The sequence below is a fragment of the Lissotriton vulgaris genome, chromosome 3_1 (genome assembly GCF_964263255.1).
Source record: "Lissotriton vulgaris chromosome 3_1, aLisVul1.2, whole genome shotgun sequence".
NCBI lineage: Eukaryota > Metazoa > Chordata > Amphibia > Caudata > Salamandridae > Lissotriton > Lissotriton vulgaris.
Window position 1 is genome coordinate 1,738,565,976 of NC_141689.1, and position 13,685 is coordinate 1,738,579,660.

Here is a 13,685-nt window from a genome sequence, read left to right on the forward strand (position 1 = left end):
TTGAAAATTCTATGTCTAATAACTTTGGCGTTTGTGGACGGAATCGGCTGAAATTTTCAGGAAAATGGCACATTTTGTTTCTGAGCAGCCCCTGAAAATTTGGGGGGGTTTCGTCAAGGGGGGGCCGAGAAAAAAGGGGGGTCCCAAAACGCGTTTTTCCCATTCATTTTTCCATAGGGCGGTTGGACTCACTTTTAGCTCGAACGGCTGAATGGATTTGCACGAAACTTGGCAAAATTGTAGGGACTGTTAGCCCGATGTGCCTTTGCTAGGTCTCAATATATGTGCTCCAGTAGTTTTTGAGAAATTAACGTTCAAAACAAGATATATATCTGTAACAGCGCTCTGGGCAGCGATCCGGTCCGCTTACTTTTCGCGAAACGGAACTTTGCGCGCAGAAAGCTGATTGGCTCTCCGGTGTCTGTCAACATTCTAAACAGTCCGGAGCGGCCGCCATCTTATCTCTCGGTAGGATCGAGAGAGAAGAAGAGGTGAAAAACGAAGGGGGAATTTATTGAAAGGGGGCAAGGTATACCCCTCTTGACCCCCGAGGAATGTTGTTGGGGTTATTAAAGGGTCGCGTGGGGAAAATAAAAACAAAATGATTTTTCACGGTAGAAGCGCTTCACGGGCCGCGAACTGGGCCGCAAACTGGTAGCGAAACGGGAATTCGCCATTTTGTGCTTCGTTTTAATTGTTTAGAGACAAAAATTATCGCCGCACATCGGCCACAATGCATGAATATCGCTGAAAAGTCAGCGATATTCATGCATTATCCAGCAAATGCTCTTAGCCATGTTATCCACCTTCCATTGGATAACAAGCTGATTGGCTCTCCGGTGTCTATCAACATTCTAAACAGTCCGGAGCGGCCGCCATCTTATCTCTCGGTAGGATCGAGAGAGAAGAAGAGGTGAAAAACGAAGGGGGAATTTATTGAAAGGGGGCAAGGTATACCCCTCTTGACCCCCGAGGAATGTTGTTGGGGTTATTAAAGGGTCGCGTGGGGAAAATAAAAAAAAAAAGATTTTTCACGGTAGAAGCGCTTCACGGGCCGCGAACTGGGCCGCAAACTGGTAGCGAAACGGGAATTCGCCATTTTGTGCTTCGTTTTAATTGTTTAGAGACAAAAATTATCGCCGCACATCGGCCACAATGCATGAATATCGCTGAAAAGTCAGCGATATTCATGCATTATCCAGCAAATGCTCTTAGCCATGTTATCCACCTTCCATTGGATAACAAGCTGATTGGCTCTCCGGTGTCTATCAACATTCTAAACAGTCCGGAGCGGCCGCCATCTTATCTCTCGGTAGGATCGAGAGAGAAGAAGAGGTGAAAAACGAAGGGGGAATTTATTGAAAGGGGGCAAGGTATACCCCTCTTGACCCCCGAGGAATGTTGTTGGGGTTATTAAAGGGTCGCGTGGGGAAAATAAAAAAAAAATGATTTTTCACGGTAGAAGCGCTTCACGGGCCGCGAACTGGGCCGTAAACTGGTAGCGAAACGGGAATTCGCCATTTTGTGCTTCGTTTTAATTGTTTAGAGACAAAAATTATCGCTGCACATCGGCCACAATGCATGAATATCGCTGAAAAGGCAGCGATATTCATGCATTATCCAGCAAATGCTCTTAGCCATGTTATCCACCTTCCATTGGATAACATGGCTAAAAACTGCTGTGCGTGAGCTTTTTTTTTTTTTTTTTTGCTGCGTGACGTTTGTTAACGTTCGATTCGATGGAAATCAGGAAGTGTTGACCACCATTTTGTCACTGCGAGTAAATATTGTGTTATAAATGAATACTTATTGATAAACATTGTCTGCGCCATCTTGCGTTTTTGTCCAATGCCACAATTTTGTCGTGCACGGCAGCCATTTTAGATGCCTTGACCAAGGCCACTCTGCACGCCGCCGATCCTCAGCATGGCTCCCCACCCTCGCAAGCATCTTCCCCACGCACTGGTCACCCCCGCTCTCTCTCTCATGCATGGGACATATACTTCCCCCCATCTGCGCTGCTCTTCTCTGAGAATCACACCCTGTGCCCGCCCGACACCTCCCTTTCACCCTATTCACTACCGCACCCTCTGACACTCCTCTTCCTCTGTGTCCGATTGTCCAGGCCGGACCTAGGCTATCACCTAGCCCTGCGGATGTAGTTTATGGCCCCAGCTGTAGAGTATCCAGACATGCCAACCTTCCCGATTCAGGCGTGAGACTACTGATTTCAGTGCTAATCTTTCGCTTCCCGATTCCTGCAAGGAAAAACCCGGGGGCATATTACCAACAACTAGCGGTAATTTTTGTCTCTAACTTGTTTAGAGACAAAAATTATCGCCGCACTTTGGCGAATTTTATCGCACATAAACCTTGCTATTAGCAAGGTTTATCGCAAATGCGTTAAAAAACGGCCGCAATGCATGAATATCGTTGAAAAGTCAGCGATATTCATGCATTATCCAGCAAATGCTTTTAGCCATGTTATCCACTTCCCATTGGATAACATGGCTAAAACTGCTCAGGGCAGGTGTTAGGTTTTGGAGATATTCGCGCTTAGCGTGAATATCTCCAAAAGTTGGTAATAGGAGATAGCGATGGTTAGGGACTGTTTCCAGTCGCTAAAATCTTGTCACGCCCACTTTGCATGTCATTAGTGATAAATATCACTGATATGCAAAGCGGGGCCCAAGATGGTCGCTATCTCCTTTTAGCTGTCACTAACTGGTGTTAGCGACAGCTTGGTAATAGGGAGATAATTTTATCTCCGCTTTCTTGGCTTTTAAAGCCAAAAAAGCGGAGATAAACCCCCTTGATAATATGCCCCATGATTCCTCGGGGGTTTCAGCTGACAGGGCTTGGTATTGTGTTACGTGGTAATTCTTCCAGGAAACGTCAGAGGGTCGATGCAGGGGTTCTAGAAGGGGTGATAAACCATTTAAGCCTCATGAACAAGCGCATGGTCTTTTAAAGATTTGTGAAGTACTCGGGGCGGCGGTGTGTGTGTGCCCTCTTTCAGGAGCGGGCGGGGGGGCACTGCCAGCAACTTGCCAGGCCAGGCAGTGTTCAACACGTGCATCACCCTTTCTCTGCCTGCTATTGCGCTCCATGCTTCGGAAAGGTAAGAAAAAGAACGTGCATTTGAGTTTGAAATGTCCGATCTTGTAGCAGTACACTTGCAAAGCCCACACATGACAATAACCCGATTCAAGGCCCATTCACCCGATTTTTTAAACATATATAGCACTCCAACAAAGTTAGATTTTAAAACTTTATTAACATTTAAATATAACGAACGCAACAAAAACTGTAAATATATTTAACCATTTTTTGAAATTAACCAGAACTATAACGATAACAACAACAACAACAATAATATAACTTTTATGCCTAAATTACGCAAACATTTAGCTAATCTGCTAAAGGGGGGAGTCGCCATTTCTTTACAATAATCAATAATGAAAAATCCACATCAATAGGGTTGTCCGTTTTCTCGATGCAGCACTATAGTGCAATATACACAGCACCTGGGGTGTCAAGAGTGAACAGGTCTTTCTTTGTTCCTTAAGATGTTATCTGTGTCAACCTCTTCCGAGAATGCTGATGCGTTAGGATTTCCTTGTGTTTCTTAATAGCATTGGTGTCTGTACACTTCTTTGTCAATTCTGTCAAGATGATAACTGCTTCATAAACAGACAATATCTTTGTTTAGTCATTAGTGTTAAGTGTGTCTGAAACTACAGTGCCCTTCTGTTTTTTTTTCTTCAGGCTCCACAGAGTTTTGTGTGTTGTTCTTTTGAGCGCCAATTATTTCAGAGGTTTCAGGTTCACTTGTTTTGTCCTGCAGTGAGTTAACAGCTTTAGAGAGTTCATGTTTATTTGCTATGTCCTGCTGTTCGTCAACTGCTTCAGAGACGTCAGCCTCATTTGTTATGTTTCAGTAGATCCTGGACCTGCCCGGCCGCGCCCAAAATGGCGCCGGTGTAAATGGGACTCGTAACTGCTTGTTGTGTACTGGTTGCCCAACCTTGATATCACGAGATACATATGCAGTTTTGAAGCACATGGCGGAGGCTTGTCTGCTGTAGTGGGGCGCCCCTTTATCGTTTCAGTCGCCATTCCGCCCGCTTTTGCTACACTGTGCCTTTTCCGCCATTCAGCTGTTTAGCGCCCGCTCTTACGGCTACAGCGTCTCGCTCACCATGTAGTTGAGTTGCTCCCACTCTTGCGGTGCAGCGATAGGCGGCTTCCACAGGACTCCTAAAATGGCGGTCGGCTCTTCGGATTTGGGCCTGGTCCAGTAAAATGGCCCTGGGACACCTTGGAATCGGACGCTTGTCTGCCAGGGCTTGGGTTCCATTCTCGAAAGCGTCCCCTCAGCCTTGAAGATTGTACAAAAGTCTTGGGGGCCGTCGACTCCCGCAGGCTTCCGGTGGGGAGCGGCTGCCATGATTGCTTGCGGAATGGCCACGACGGAGCTACGAGATGGTGGTGCTCTCATGGTGACGCCAGCTTCAGTCTGAAACATCCAGAAACAAGGTGGGGCATTCATCGTTTGGGAAAAAAAATGTTTTAATCCAATGAAAAGTGTTATTTTTAGGTCACATGACCTAGTCTTACATAATTAGGAAAAGAAAAGTAAAATGAACCAATGAAAAGTTTTATTAACAAGTCACATGACCTGTTATGCTTACGTTACGCGCTGCGCGGCGCGCTCTGGATCGTTTCTGGGAAGCTGCGCCTTGCGCACCGGAGCACTTCCGGGTGCGCTAACGCGTCGCGTCATATGACGCATTACGCGACAATGCAGGTCCAGAATATAGTCAAAATGTCTCCACCAACCTGCGGTCGGAAATCAACCGCTTTCAGCAGTCCAAAAAGTTCGGTTAAATCTTAAGAGCGGGAGCAACTCAACTACATGGTGAGCGAGACGTTGTAGTCGCAAGAGCGGGCGGTAAACAGCTGAATGGCGGAAGAGGCACAGAGTACCAAAAGCGGGCGGAATGGCAACTAAAACGGTAAAGGGGCGCCCCACGACAGCGTGTCTTCAGGTCAAACGGATTGGGGGACAAGGTCCAGAATGGAAGATTCTTCAAAAGGGAAAAAATTCCGCCGGACCCCGGGAGCCGGCCGCCTATGCCGGGGGCGATCTCAGGCCTCACCAGGGCAACACGACTTGGGGAGGGGGCAGGAGCCAAGCGCCCCCTCTCAGTCCGCGCCATCTCACCGCCCCTCGGGGGCCTCCGTCAAGCGGTTTAGGGAGGCACCGTATCACATTGTTTTCCAATGCAGTCAGGTCCACAAATGGACCCCACTTACTTTGAATAGTGAAGCTGCAGCAGGTGCAAATAAGGTTTAAACAGTGTTACAAGAGCTGCTTAGAACTCTGAAGTATGGCACTCAACAACCAGGACTTATGCCATTTGTGTAAGGCAGTGACATGGAAGCAACTCAGGGACAAAAAGCATGAACGAACATTCACGTATGAAAATCTTATTTGGGGAAGGGGTAGAATCCAAACGCCCCCTGCCAGTTCGCGCCACTACACCGTATGTGGAAAATCTGAAGCCATCGTTCTACAAACTCTCAACGCTTGTTATCAGTGCATGAGTTTCATGCTCGATCGATTGAGCTAGCCGGATCGGGCAATAAAAAGTATAAAATAGTTATGTAAATAGTTATTTAATAAAATGTTTTACTCTGTTTCTTTGCTGGTGTGTTGTGTATATTTATAATATTTGCATAGGGTTTGTCGTTATTTTGGGCGGTGTGGGTGGCGGAGTCGAGCTGTTTTGCAGCCCTCATGGTGTGGAGCTTAGTTCATTTCATTATTTTCGTATTTCTCATGAAGGGTTGTTCCTAATGTTTGTATTTTACCAAGGTCAAAAAGAGATCGAATTAGTGGTCTACTGATTTTGCTCGATTACTTTTATTTTTTTACACGATTTTTCACTATCTGCAAAGACTAAACAGAGTATTGCGACTTTGTGCTTGTTTGTAAATAGAGAATGATCCAAAGAGAACCAATTCTAAAACAGTAAATGCTTGGATAACAATCAATCAAATGGAGAGACAAGCAGGCACGACAGATTACAACGGGGGCAAAGGCCTGCGTTAACTACCGTTCACTATCTGCAAAGAGAGAGTACTACTAAGAGAAAAGAGGGGAGGGGGGGGGCAGCGTTCAAAGCACATCAGCGTGCATAAATACGAAAATGTTTTTATCTATCACGTACTTGACATTTTAAAGCTTTTCATATTTGCTATTAAAAAACCAATGAAATTCACAGAAAAAACCATAGGTTATAGTGGATATATAGTTAGGAATTTGCATTTACAAAACCTTGAAAATTCAATGAAAAAACCATTGGTTTTAGGCCATATATAGTTAGGGATTTGCATTTACAAAACCTTATTTTACTCGCATAAAACCATTGAAATTCCATATATAGTTATAAGCGCTAACTATATATCGCGCACCCGCAATCCACTGCTGATGATGTCACATATTACATCATTCATGACATGGTTAGTGACATCACTGATGACATCACTGATGACATCTCAAATGACATCACTGATGACATCACTGAAAACATCTCATTTGACATGACTGATCACATCACTGATGATATCATTCATGTGATAATACCATGAACCTCTTCAGACTCTAATATAACCTTAGATACAATCAGTGTAAACAGACAGTCACAGACTGTCACTCATCCATGGAGTTACTCACACACCTAGTCAGTTATGCCAAAAATCAATCACACCTCCATTTTCTCAACTATACAGTTATACACACCTTACCTATTCAAACATATACTAACACATATTTACTTTACTCTCTTATACAATCCCTGATACATGTTCACAATGATCCATACAGCCACTCACACATTCACTGGCTCTTATGCACAGTTATTTATAGATGTCAACTCTCACATGTACTGTGTTTTACATATGTACTTACTTTGACATGTAGCACTGAGATATCCATTCACTCACTAATACACTCATGCACAGTCAACCGCCCATACAGCTGTTTCCACATGCACTTTTGAACCCATACATATAGTGAATCAACTACTCACACATCTATGTACAGAGTCACACACCTCCCAGCCACCCATACACACACACTCAGTTTCCCATACAAATACTTGGACAACCAATGAATAACCCATACAGTTACTCATATAGCTACTGATCAACATATGCAGCAGTTTGTAGAACAACAGATATAATGATGCACAAATTAAAACAGTTTAGTCACTAACCCATGCACTCAGTGAGACACATTTAATCACTCACTCATACAGTCAGTCATGCACCTACTAAATCCTTCATCCAGACACTTATACATCCACTCATTCTTCAATATGTAAGACATATTTTAACTTTACAGAAACATACAGTCACTGGATGTTGTCATCAGTGATGTCATCAGTGATGTCATTTGAGATGTCATCAGTGATGTCATCAGTGATGTCACTAACCATGTCATGAATGATGTAATATGTGACATCATCAGCAGTGGATTGCGGGTGCGCGATATATAGTTAGCGCTTATAACTATATATGGAATTTCAATGGTTTTATGCGAGTAAAATAAGGTTTTGTAAATGCAAATCCCTAACTATATATGGCCTAAAACCAATGGTTTTTTCATTGAATATATATATATATATATATATTCACAGAAAAAACCATAGGTTTGAGACCATATATAGTTAGGTATTTGCATTTACAAAACCTTGAAAATTCAATGAAAAAAACATAGGTTTGAGACCATATATAGTTAGGTGAATATTTTAATCATACAAAACCAATGAAATTCCCATATATAGTTAGTTGCACTAACTATATATTTCGCGCACCGGCAATCCACTGCTGATGATGTCACATATTACATCATTCATGACATGGTCAGTGACATCACTGATGACATCTCAAATGACATCTCAAATGACATCACTGGTGACATCTCAAATGACTTCACTGATCACATCTCATTTGACATCATTGATCACATCACTGATGACATCATTCATGTGCTACTACGATGAACCTCTTCAGACTCTCATATAACCTTAGATACACTCAGTGTATACAGACACTCACACACTGTCACTCATCCATGGAGTTACTCACACACCTAGTCAGTCATGCAAAGAATCAATCTCACCTCCATTTCCTCAACTATACAGTTATACACACCTTACTTATTCAAACATATACTAACACATTTTTACTCTCTTATACAATCCCTGATACAAGTTCACAATGATCCATACAGCCACTCACACATTCACTGGCTCTCATGCACAGTTATTTATATATGCCAACTCTCACATGTACTGTGTTTTACATATGTACTTACTATGACATGTAGCATTGAGATATCCATTCACTCATCAATACACTCATGCACACAGTCAACCGCCCATGTAGCTGTTTCCACATGCACTCTTGAACTTATACACCTAGTGAATCAACTGCTCACACATCTATGCACAGAGTCACACACCTCCCAGTCACCCACACACACACTCAATCTCCCATACAAATACTTGGGCAACCAATCCATAAAACATATAGCCTCTCGTATAGCTAATGATCAACACATGCAGCAGTTTACACCACAACAGACGTACTGATGCACACATTCAGACAGTTTAGTCACTAACCCATGCATTTAGTACGACACATTTATTCACTCACTCATACAGTCAGTCACGCACCTACTAAATCCTTCATCCAGACACTTATACATCCACTCATTCTTCAATATGTAAAACATATTTAAACTTTACAGAAACACACAGTCACTGGATGATGTCATCAGTGATGTCATCAGTGATGTCATTTGAGATGTCATCAGTGATGTCATCAGTGATGTCATTTGAGATGTCATCCGGGATGTCATCAGTGATTTCACTGACCATGTCATGAATATGTAATATGTGACATCATCAGCAGTGGATTGCGGGTGCGCGAAATATATAGTTAGTGCAACTAACTATATATGGGAATTTCATTGGTTTTGTATGATTAAAATATTCAACTAACTATATATGGTCTCAAACCTATGGTTTTTTCATTGATATATATATATATATATATATATATATATATATAGATATATATATATATATATATATATATTTTACTCGCAACCTTGTTTTTAAAGTTTTATTCAGCATACTGAACAAAAAAGGAATGGACTCCACTTTCTTAGTGCAATTGTGTTTTATTTTAGAATCAGCTCACCGCCATGACGTGTTTCGGCCTTCGCCGGCCTTGATCACATGACGAGTCGCCAGAGCTATCACAGGGTTATTTAATGCCATCATGCCATCTCCCATGCATCTCCCATGAAGATGCATTTAGGTAAAATGTCTTTCAATGCTGGGAATGAGAAACAAATTACAGCACAGTGCTTCATTATTTGAAATACTATGACCATCATTCTCATTGGTTGTTGTATAACTGTGAAGATATTTACAATTCTTTTGGCCACTATGCCTATCCAGTGTTGCAGCATGTTATATGTGTCTTATTAGTGCCAAATGTCCAATTTCTCCCTACTCCCCGATTTTTCCATCAGGATAACTGCCACAGCACCTTCCATCCATCGCTGGGTTTACTACCCACATAGTTCCTCCATATGATAATACTCTGAATGGCTATCAAGCCTATGTGTGTTAATCAAGGCCCTTGCCGGAGCCAATAAATGGCCAGAAACACCACTGACCGAATTTCCTGCTGGCCATTGAAGGCCATGAGTTATCAAAACTCAAGGATGTCAAGCCATATGCCTGAAAACTATGTGCAATTGGTTGTGTGATATCCAGAGACTGCAGTGAGAGGTTTTATTAACACACAGAAAATCTCCTTTTCTATTGGTTACCGTTTGACGCTGCTCAATTTTTGATAACACTACTCCCAAAAACAACTATTTGTATGCTAACTGTTCTTGAAGAAGATGTTGCTGAGTTCCTGGATCATGCGCTATTTGCTATGGCACAAGCAAGTGCCCAATATACATCTGAAGGTCCATAAATTATTCCAGTTGATGAAGAGGCTCAGCCATTAATTAGGAGAAAAGAGAGTGACGTCTGGGAATTCTTCACAATCCTCCCAGGGCAGAAAATGGTTTGTGCAAGATTTGTGCAGTGTAAGTTGTGTGGCAAACAATTGTCATGTAGGGCTGTCAATATATACAGCCACTGGAAATCTACCATGTGGAAGCACATGAAGACCATCTATGAACATGCACACCTACGGATGGTGAGGGAGAGAGAGACAACACCAGGGAATGCCACAGGTGCCTCAAGCGCAGCTCAAACGCCAACTCCTTCTGAAATTACCATACCAGCTACTTGTACAGAGTTAGAAGAGATGGTGATACACTTTTCCAACTGTCACAAACTTTTTTTGATGCTATTAAAAAGCATTGTTGTCACTTTTGCTTTTCTGCTTACATTTTGTTGTTCCTGTTCCAGGACACCATTTTTCCTGAGCAATACAAAGGTGTTGCATCCAGTTTATTGGTTTGCTTTTTTGCATTTGTGTTAGTTTTGCAATTAAAAAAATTATAAAAACAATAGAAAAATAAAAACAACTATTTACTAAACTCTGCAAAAAAAGGTTCTTGTTAGAAACACCAATTAATCAATCAAAGGGCTGACTCTGTTTCTTTATCATTGTAGTATACGTTTCTCTGTATGTTATTAGGTGTATGACTGTATACTTGAGTATGTCTTAGAAATTTGGTATATGTATGAGTGTGTGCTTGGCTGTATACGTATATGCATGAGTGTGTGTATTAGTGTGTGCATCAGTTTGTGCTTGGGTGTGTCAGGAGTGTGTGCCTGGGTATGTAAGTCTACGAATGAGTGTGTGCATAAGTTTGTTGCTGGCTGTGTCAGTGTATGGATGTGTGTTTGGGTATGTCAATCTATGCATAAGTGTGTGTGAGGGTGTGGCAGTCTTTGTACCACTGTGTCTGTGGGCTTCTCGGTGTATGTATCAGAGTGTGCTTGGGTGTGTCAGTGTATGTATGAGTGTGTCCTGGGTGAATAAGGGTATAAATGAGTTTGTGCCAGGTTTTCTAAGTATCTATATCACTGCGTCTGTGCCTGTGGGTGTGTCAATGCATCTATCAGAGTGTGTTTGGGTGTGTCAGTGTATGCCTGTGTGTGCCTGAGTGTGTCAGTGTATGTATCAATGTGTGCTTAAGTGTGTCATTGTATGTATGAGTGTGCTCTGGGTGACTAACAACAAAGGTGATGGACGGAATGTTGCACATTGGCAAAACATTCACCCCCAGTCACAGATCTGGGTTTAATCCATCGTTATTTTGCTCACAACGCCACCGAGTTCAGGCAAGGCCATAAACAAATCCGTTTTGACAGTGTGCCTCATGGGAACAGTTCAGCCCGAACTGCCACGCCATTTATTCCCTGGAGCGGAATCAAGCATCCTAGGACCGGTTTCTGGTTGTCAACTGTCATCAGTCCGGATAGCTTGACTCCAGTGGCGTAGCGAGCACGGGACCCACGTCTGGGCATACCCTTCCCACATAGGGTGAACAGCAAAACACACAAGGTGATGGACGGCATGTTGCACATTGGCACAACATTCATCCCCAGTCACAGATCTGGGTTTAATCCATTGTTATTTTGCTCACTATGCCACCCCAGTTCAGACATGGCCATATGCAAATCAGTCTTGCCCCTGTGCCTCATGGGAACAGTCCAGCCCAAACTGCCAAACCATGTCTTCCCTGGACCGGAATCAAGCATCCTAGGACTGGTTTCTGGCTATCAGCCATCATCAGCCAGGATAGCTTGACTCCAGTGTCATAGGCACAGGGTCAAGACTGATTTGCATATGGCCATGTCTGAACTGGGGTGGCGTGGTGAGCAAAATAATGATGGATTAAACCCAGATCTGTGACCGGGGGTGAGTGTTTTGCCAATGTGCAACATTCCGTTCATCATCATGTGTGTTTTTCTGGGTGACTACATGAATAAGTGTGTGTCAGAGTTCTCAGTCATCTCTATCACTGTATTTGTGGGTGAGTGAATGTATCTATCAGAGTGTGCTTGGGTGTGTCAGTGTATGTATGAGTGTGTGCCTGGGTGTGGTGGTGCATGTATGAGTGGGTCCTGGGGGACAAACTGTATGAATAGGTATGTCTGTGGGTGTGTCAGTGTATGCATAAGTGTATTCTTGGGTGTCTCAATGTATGAATGAGTGTGTGCCTGGTTATATCAATGTATACATAATTGTATGCCAGGGTGATTCAGTATCTCTACCACCATGTCTGTAGGTGTATCAGTGTATGTAAGAGTGTGTTCTGGGTGACTAGGTGTATGAATTATTGTGTGCCAGCGCGTGACAGTATCTGTATCACTGTATCTGTGGGTGTCTCAGTGTATGTGTCAGTGTGCTTGGGTGTTTCAGTATATGCATGAGGGTGTGTCTGGGTTTCTGACTGTATGAATGAGTGTGTGCCTGAGTGTGTCAGTGCATGAATCAGTGTGTGCCTGGGTGTTCATGTTTATGAATGATTGTGTTTTGGGTGTCTTACTCTATGAATACGTGGTTGTGTGGGTGTGTCAGTGTATGCATACTTGTGTTGCTGTGTGTCTCAGTGTATGGATAAGTGTGTGCCTTTGTATGTCAATATATACATAAGTGTATCCCAGGGTGAGTCAGTATAATATTCCACATTTGTAAAGCGCACAATCACCCGTAAGGGTCTCTAGGCGCTGGGGGCCGTCGGGAAGATTAAGCAAGCTATTGCCCAGAGTTACATGGTGCTGGGCTAATTTGCCGCCGGTGCCGGGGATTGAACCGTGATCCCCAGATTCCCGAGTCGGTCGCCCTAGCCGCGGCACCACACCTCTTCCCTCTGTAACTCTGTGTCCGTTGGTCTCTCAGTGTATGTATCAGAGCACGTAAGAGTGTGTCCAGGGTGACTAAGTATGTGAATGAGTGTGTGCCAGGGTGGGTTTGTATCTATATCGCTCTGTCTGTGGGTGTCTTAGTGTATGTATAAGAGTGTGCATGGGTGTGTCAGTGTATGTAGGAGTGTGCCATGGGTGAATATGTGTATGAGTGAGTGTGTGCCAGGGTGTGTCAATATCTGTATCCCTGTGTCTGTGAGTCGCATTGTATTCATCCGAGTGTGCTTCGGTGTGTACGTATGAGTGTGTGACTGGGTGCCTAAGTGTATGAGTAAGTATGTGCTTGAGTGTGTCAATGTTTGGATCAGTGTGTGCCTGGGGGTGTCAGTGTATGTATGAGTTTTGTGAGGAGATTGGGTGTGAAGTTGTTGCTCGGATATGAATTTACCTCAGAGAAATGAAAAGACAAGAGTCATTTGGCAAAACCGAACCAAGTTGGTTTTATTAAATGCAGCGATCGGGAGAGTCTTGACAGAATGTGGTAAAATCATCACTGGAAAATCTCAAGATGCTTTTAAGCAAGGACTAAAGGATTAGGCACCAGACCAATGTTAGTACCCAGTACCACACTACAGAGACCTTATGGGGCATTCCAAAAGAAATTGGCCTCTTTCCTTGTGGGGAGGGTCATTTACTGTGTGTAAAACAGACATACCATAATTAAGAAATACAAACTGAAACAGACCAAATGTAATATACATG